The sequence below is a fragment of the Cricetulus griseus genome, chromosome 10, assembly GCF_003668045.3.
Source record: "Cricetulus griseus strain 17A/GY chromosome 10, alternate assembly CriGri-PICRH-1.0, whole genome shotgun sequence".
NCBI classification, from domain to species: Eukaryota; Metazoa; Chordata; class Mammalia; order Rodentia; family Cricetidae; genus Cricetulus; species Cricetulus griseus.
The window spans coordinates 14,547,011-14,555,396 of record NC_048603.1 but is presented as its reverse complement, the minus strand read 5'-3'; the positions used below and the strand labels follow the sequence as shown (position 1 = coordinate 14,555,396).

The following is an 8,386-nucleotide window of genomic DNA, read 5'->3' as shown; positions in this document are numbered from 1 at the left end:
GAAAGGGAGAGAACAAGGAGAGGAGGACACCAGGGGCCAGTCACCCAGCCAGCCATGGAGTAAGAGTAAAATTAAGATTTACAGAAGTAGAGATAAAAGCCCAGAGGGAAACAAGGTAGATGGGATAATTTAAGAAAAGCTGGCAAGAAATAAACCAAGCTAAGGCCAGACACTTATAACTAAGAATAAGCCATGTGGGATTTATTTGGGAGCTGGGTGGTGGTCCCCTCACTCACCCAAAGAGCCTAAGAGTAAAAACAAAACAAACAAAAAACCCTGACAACACCTGGTGGCATTTTGTTACTTTCTAAGGATCCATTTCTCACCATCATTCCTTTTGCCCATGGTCATTGGATAGTCCACACAGAAGTCACCTCACCTGCTTAGGTGGTTCTAGGAGACACTTAAAGTCCAAACCCTGGCCAACCACCCCACCGACGCAGTGTTCCCATCCTGGCACCCGGTGCTCTTTCCAGCCTCAGCCTCCGTAGTGGCCATTCTGGGGGCATGCGAAGCCTAGGACCTGGCACCAAGAAAGGGATTTGATGAGTAGCCTGCTTTGACAGCATCCCCTCCCTGCACAGTAGACTTTGATCGCGTGGAGGGGCCAGAAGGGAGTGTACCTGGGCAGTCGGTTCTCACAGTGACCTAGAGGGACTTGGCGTTTCTGGCCACTCCTAGCCAGCGACTTGGCACAGCAAGTGCAGTGCTGGCTCTCTGCTGCCTGGGACATGGCTCTTCTTGTGAGCAGCTTTCCCTTGGGGTTCCTCCCGGAACTGTGTTGCAGCCTAGAGGCCTTTCTGCCCAGGCTCCCTTCACAGGTGTGTGGGGCCAGCACCTCAGCGCAAAGGCGGCCCTGGTCTCTTCCTGTTCTTTCGCTCCATCTTTCTCAGGGTTTCCCCATAACACATCAGTTTTGCTATAGCTTCCCAGGGTCAGCATTAGAAGCTTGCCTGTTTTTCCCCTGGGCATAGAACCCAGAGCCTCAATTATGCTGGGCAAGCCCTATGCTGCTGGGTTACAGCCCTAGAAACTTAGAAACCTGGCACTACAAATCGTGGCCTGTAAACACACACACACACACACACACACACACACTACACACACACACACACACACACACACACACACACACACACACACCTGTTTAGTTCTCACGCCACTCCAGACGGGACCTTCTGCTGGAGGCTGCATCTCCTGACTTGCAAGGTGGCATGTCCTTCCTATTCAACCGCAATCAGAAAGCATTCGTTGCTATCCTGTGTCGGCTCATAGGGAACTGCTTGTCTCTATGTCCACCGCTGAGCCTCACAGAAACCCCTGAGCGCTGATCTGTTTTGATAAATCTTTCTGCCAAAAGCCGCCCGAGCCCCACCGCCACGTGTGAGTTTTACACCAGCCGCCCGCCTGAGTTAGGGCCCAAATGAATACACAGAAACTTGTATTAGTTACAAAGCTGCTTGGCCAATGACTAGGATTCTCATCTGTTAGCTCAGTCTTAATTATCATAAACCTATATATTTTATAAGACTTATCTTATCGGACGCCTTATTGGCGTCCCTCCTTGCCGGTGGATCACATTGTGCCGCTGGAGCAGGAGAGGAGGGGAAAAGAGGGCCTTCCTGTTTCTCCTTCGCTTAAATCTGAGTCTCCTTGCTATGTCACTTCCTGCCTGGATCACCACTTCTCTATTACATTTCCCAGAATCCTCTTTGACTTCTAGTCCCGTCTAACTTGCTCTCTCATCGGCCAAACAGTATTTTATTTAATAATCAGTAAGATAAACATACACAGTACATTCCCCATCACTGATCTGTTGATCCACTTATCCTACAACAGGTGTCTCTCACAAGGCCTCACTTAAGCTGCAAAACAGTGCAAAAGGCAGACAGTCTTGACTGGAACTCAGAAAGACTGTGTGACTCCTCCAAGGTCACTTGGGTGCATGCATGACTGCCACAATCAGAGAAAAAAACTAGACTTTTTTTTTTTTTTTTTTTTTTTTGGTTTTTCGAGACAGGGTTTCTCTGTGTAGCTTTGGAGCCTATCCTGGCACTCGCTCTGGAGACCAGGCTGGCCTCGAACTCACAGAGACCCGCCTGCCTCTGCCTCCCCAGTGCTGGGATTAAAAGTATGTGCCACCAACGCCCGGCAAAACTAGGCTTCTTAATTGCAAATGACAAGAAACAATCGTTCCCTCCTCCAGTGTCTAGAACCCAGACAGGGCTTCAGCTCTCACATCCTAGTAAGAAAGCAACAGGATAAAACCGTAGCATTAATTCATAAAACCGTAGCATTAATTCACTTCACCTGGCTTTGAAGAAAAGCCTCCTCATCTGCCAGCGCCTCTTCTGAGGACTTGGGGGACACACTTTAGAAAGAAACAGGGCAGAGAGTACCCCTTGTGTTGCCAATAAATGGCCATGAGAAAGGGGAGTCGGGGATGATGTAGACAGAGTTTCTGTCCCACCTGGTCCATTTACAGGGAGGTGCACAGCGGGTAAGTCAAGCAAATGGGTTGCTTTATCCCAGACTTGGTGCCCTGGCAGCTTTACACCTGGCCGTTCCAAACCCACAATACACTCATGCGCTCAGAGTTAACTGGAACAAATAACCACGCCTTCTTCGGGACTCTGCAGTGCTGGGGCCGTGTGGCTGCTGTTGCTGTACACAAGGGCAAATGCTCAAAACTCTGTATTTTAACAACTGCCAGGCTGGGTTAATCATGAGTCCTTGGCCTCTTTAGCTGTGTCACCTAGTCTTTAAGGACGGAATGACAGAAGCGGCTGGCATCACTTGAAATCTGCAAGGCAGGGGTATTTCATGGTTACTGGCAGAGACATGCCAGTTGGTAGAGAGCACTAAAATTCAGCTCTGGACACACAATTCCTGGGCACTCAACCTTAGGAGGGCGAACATTCCTCACTGGGCCTTTTCTTTGTATTAGATAAACTAATGAAGGACCAGCTCAGAGTGTAAGAGAGAGCCTTTAAATTTAGACCTACATGATGGGGAAGACCTTCTGTGTATATGTTTCTCTTATTGGTTGATGAATAAAACACTGATTGGCCAGTAGCCAGGCAGGAAGTATAGGTGGGGCTACCAGACGAGGAGAATTCTGGAGAGAGGATGGAGAGAGTAGGCGCCAGGAGATGCCATGTAGCTGCTGAAGGAGTAACCTGTTATTCTGGTAAGATAAGACCATGTAGAAATACATAGATTCGTAGTTATGTGTTAATAATTAAGACAGAGCTAGCCCGTAAGAAGCCCAAGCCATCGGCCAAACAGTTTATGATTAATATAAGCCTCTGTGTCTTTATTTGGGGCGAAACCGCTTCGGGACCAGGTGGGAAAGAAACTCCGTCTACAAACAGGGACTGAAGAGCGGCAGGACTAGGCAGAACAGAAACTTCAGTCTACACCTAGGGTCAGCATCGTCGCTATGCTGATATACTGCTTTCTGGTCCATCTACTTCCCAGAGTGTAACCTGAAGAGCTACACCAATGCTCTCAGGAGTCCAGTTAGACTTTCAATAATCAAAAATCCTAGCAAACCCCACTTTCTGTAACCATGTGAGCCAATAACCCTTATGGAGCTAGAGAGCTGACTGTGACACCAGGCAGCAGGGCCTCCCTCACACGGGGAGTTTCTGCAGCACCAGTGGGCTGTGGCATTCCCTTCAAGTGGCAGGCTCTATTATTAGAGCCTCTCATAACACAGCTCAGTTAAACTCCAGCTTTCTCCTAAGCCGGTGAGTTTTGCAGTTGGAGATTTTGGTGGGCTCTTGTCACAGGCGCCGGTAGAGTACAGCAGCAACTGCTATGAGCAGAGCGACCATGGTCATAAGGAGTTTGTCCTCAGAAAGTTGCACAGGCTGGGGGAAAGAAATAATGGCCCTTTGCAACTGGAAAATCAAAGCACCCAAACTCAAAAGGCATCTAGACATGGCAGTCCCAGAAGGCTGTCATCCTCAGTCAGAAGAGGCTACGATGTGAGATGGGGGTCTCAAACCAAACCACACTAAAACTAAACAAAGGAAAAACGATGTCAATGGTATGGAGAAGTAATTTTTTACAATCTCCCATGAAGCATATATTACTTTCATTAAAGACTATCCCTGAACAAACCAGTCAAGAGCCAGATACAAAAAAAAAAAAAAAAAAATCCCCAGACCACTTAAGAACTAAACAGGCATCTTCCACTAATGTGAATTTAAAATACAAAACGCCAACATTTTCAACATTCATACATATCCCACCAGACAACCTGGTCCAGAATGTATTTTCACAGCCTCTCCACAGGGAGGCATTGTCCTCATTTCAGAGTTGTGGCAGTGTGATGCAGGCAGGCAGTGTGAAGGTATGCTTCCCACCCCAGGTCAGACTCTAAGTGGCAGTGATGGGTCTGAAACCCAGAGCTGAGAAAGCCTTGGCTGCGTTTCCTGTGTTCAGTATATTTTCTTGTTCGTCATTTGACACCCATGCTTGAGATAGGCAGGTGCGTCTGGAATCAGACTGCAGATTGAAATGTTTTTAAATTATATTTTCATTTATTTTATTTAGTGTGTGTGCAAACCACAGAATATGGGTGGAGGTCAGAGGATAACTCCTGGAACTCTGTTCTTCCCTCCCAACACGTGGGTTCTGGGACTCGAACTTAGGCCATCAGGGTTGGCAGAACATGAACCACCTTGCCGGCCCAGACATCACATTTGGGACTTGTTGGCTGTAACTGAGCCCGTTCTTTCTCTGGGAAGTACCCTGCATTGCTAGGGAGTCATACACTGATAACCTTATGTCCACTGATAAACCAATCGCTCACCAGCTATCAACTGACTTTCCACTTGGAAGCCGCACACCAGCTCGAAGCACGCTGCCCTAGAGAACCCAGGCACCCCCCCACTCACCCCCCAACCCCCCTCAACAGGCTTTACCTGTTGTACAGTTCTCCTGGTTTGTTTGTTTTCACACAGTGTAGTCCTGGTCATCCTGGAACTGGTTCTGGCCCCAAACTCATACATCAGCCTGCCTTTGCTAGGATTAAAGGCCTGAGCCACGACATCCAGCAAATTTCCTGTTCTTAAAAAATTCCTCCTGGGCATTGGTGGTGCAGCCTTTAATCCTAGCACTACTCGGGAGGCAGAGGTAGGCGGATCTCTGTGAGTTCGAGGCCAGCCTGGTCTACAGGAGCTAGTTCCGGGTCAGCCTCCAAAGCCACAGAGAAACCCTGTCTCGAAAAACCAAAAAAAAAAAAAAAAAAAAAAAAAAAAAAACCCTCCTCCTGGCCCTGTGAAATAGGAAGAGATGACTTCAGGGCCAAGAAAGTGAGGCCTGAGGCTTCAGTCAGTGCTAACCAAGCCGGCTTCTGAACTAGCATCTCAGCTTCCTCATGCAAGACTGGCTGGCTAGCCCCTGCCAAATGACAGCCACTGTGAAAGCCCCATTTGTACTTTTTATCCAGGAATTTTACTTCCAGGTTTTTCAAGAAAGTAACTGCTACTACTACAGGTCTTAACCCGCCCCCCCCCCAATAAAAAGATTTGAGGGTTTAAGCCACTGGTTGAAAAAGCTACCACAGGCCAGCTGTATTTCCCCTTTTAACCTAGCAGTGAGTGAGTGGCTCAGAAGATCCTGTTTTCTAGCTACCTATTAAAATCTAGTGCACTTTGTATATGTGACAGTATTTTAAATCAATAATGCATAAAACGATGGGGTTTATATTATAGATACAATTTCATGATGCAAAATTTATCAAAATGTATGTTCAATAATTCATAAATTATAAGTATGTAAAGCATATATAGAAAAGTAACCAAGCCTACGACACTGACGAACATAAGCTGGACTCCTGTGATTAAATATAGCACAAACCATTTTAAAATACTTCACGTTCTATATTTTAAATACAAATTTTTAAGCTCACTGGGCTTTAAAAAGCCCTCAGGACACACACTTCTGCTAGGTGACAGACAGGAATATAGCCCCAGAAGGAAGCCATGGTCACCAGTGTGCAGTTTTCTGTCGTGTCCAGTTACTTGCTTCTCAAGCCTGGGGACTGGCGTCTGTCCTTGCCTTACTACCAGCTCCCATGGTTTCCCTTGAAACCCGTCCCTGACCATGGAGGAGCGCTGGGGCCCTGACTGCTGGTGCCACGTGTGGAAACTAACCTGCTCTGGGGACCGATTTCGTGCTCAGTGGATGGAGTTGGTGCCCTTCATGCCCGACCCCCTGGTCCCTGCCTGGCCTAACCTCCCTGTCATCTGAGAACCCAGACACTTACTCTGCTCGATCCTCCGGGTCTGACTGCTCTTCCAGCTCCTTTTCTACCCATCACCAAAAACTAGGGCTTTCCAATTTTTTATCTTGGCTTGTTTGTTCTTTTGACTACATATTGCCTTAAAGACATCGTCTGTTTCTAAGATTTCATCTTTATGCATGTTTATGCAAATCTCACTTCAGTGCTGATTTAAGCTCTAGTATCATATTCCAAACTACATGCTAAATGCTCAAAGAATGTCACGCTATCCCTTTACCAATGTGCTTTTTCAAGGGCATGCTGTGTGCCTTGGGATCTGACGTTATCTGAGCATGTTTTATACACAGCATGAACCCTTGCCATACTGAATTTGCTCCGATGGAGACCTATTTGCTCCTATATGACTGTGAGTTACTAAACACTCTTTAGATTGGAGAAACAAGGCCCCCAGTTCTACAGCAAAGAGTGACAGTCTCCCAAAATGCATCGCACTAAGTGGCATTAAGATGATTAATTAGGACAATATGTTTATCTGCATGTATGTATGTGTACCACACATGTGCCTGGTGCCCCTGGAAGTGAAATTCAACAGTAGTGACAGACCACAGGTGTGCTGGAAACCTAACCCACGTCCTCTGTAGGTGGGTTAACCACTGAGAATTTTTGTTTGCTAATTTTTTCAACTTAACTGAATTGGATAATAGCCTTCAGCTATGATATATTCACAATATTATAACACCATTTGCCAGATGATAAGGTTTTTCTAAACTAGGTTTGATATCCAATAGCCTATTAAAATGTGGACTTCAAAAACTTAGTCAGCAATGTATCTTACGGTGCACCCTTAGCACCCACAGCCCTCAAAGAGGCTCACGACTGCTCAAGATGCTAAGAATAACCCCAGGTGGTGTGTCGGGTGCCTTTAACCCCAGCACCCTGGTGGCAAAGTGAGTTCGAGGCCAGCCTGGTCTACAAAGGGAGTTCCAGGACAGCCAGGGCTACACAGAAGGGACCCTGTCTCTAAAAATGAAACAAGATAAGAATAGATGACAGCCGGGCAGGGGTGGTGCTCGCCTTTAATCCCAGCATATGGGAGGCAGAGGCAGGCGGATGTATGTGAGTTTGAGGCCAGTCTGGCCTACAGAATGAGTGCCGGGACAGGCTCCAAAGCTACACAGAGAAACCCTGTCTTGAAAAACAAAAGAATAAATGACAGGGAGTGCTCAGGGAAAAGAATGTAACCGTCAGAAGGTAAGGAGAAGAGCACACAGTCTTCAGGGCAGCGGACAGCCACTGAAACATGACTTCACAGCAGCCGGGGTTCCTGTACTGGACCTGCCAATCATGGACCAGGGAGGAGCTCGTGGAACCCTGTCCCTCGTTGCTAAACCACTGGAGTCATTATCTTCAGTTATGTACCAAAGGGTGGACGGACATAGTCAGTCCTGGTTAAAAAATCAGTGGGCCACAAAACAAAAGAGACACTTTCCCAGGCGGCTGCGGAAGTCAGCGGAGGGACAGGTTCTAGTGCTGGGTGGCCAAGGCCATCTTCTGGGCCGTTGTGGCGAAGCAGGCACTGCTGGGCCGGAAGGCGGTCGTTGTGCCCTGTGAAGGCATCAGCATTTCTGGGAATTTCTACAGAAACGAGTTAAAGTACCTGGCTTTTCTCCGAAAGCGGATGAACACCAATCCCTCTCAAGACCCCTACCACTTCCGAGCCGCACTTTTCTGGCGCACTGTGCGAGGCATGCTGCCCCCACAAGACTAAGCCAGGCCAGGATGCCCTGGAACGCCTCAAGGTGTCGGATGGGATCCCTCCGTGATATGACAAGAAACAAACAAACAAACAAAAAACGGATGGTGGTCCCTGCCACCCTCAAGGTTGTGCGGCTGAAGCCTACCAGAAAGTTTGCCTACCTGGGGCGCCTGGCTCGTGAGGTCGGGTGGAATACCAGGCAGTGACAGCCACGCTGGAGGAGAAACGGAAGGAAAAGGCCAAGATCCACAATCGGAAGAAGAAGCCGCTCTTGAGGCTATGGAAACAGGCAGAAAAGAACGAGGAGAAGAAAATAAACAAGTTCAGAGGTCCTCAAGACCAACGGACTCCTGGTGTGAGCCCAATAAAGACTG

The 8,386-nt window shown here is 47.7% G+C and overlaps 1 pseudogene; it reads left to right on the top strand.

The window, feature by feature from the left end:
* Positions 1–7,600: 7,600 nt before the first annotated feature.
* LOC100767858 lies at positions 7,601–8,386 on the top strand (annotated as a pseudogene).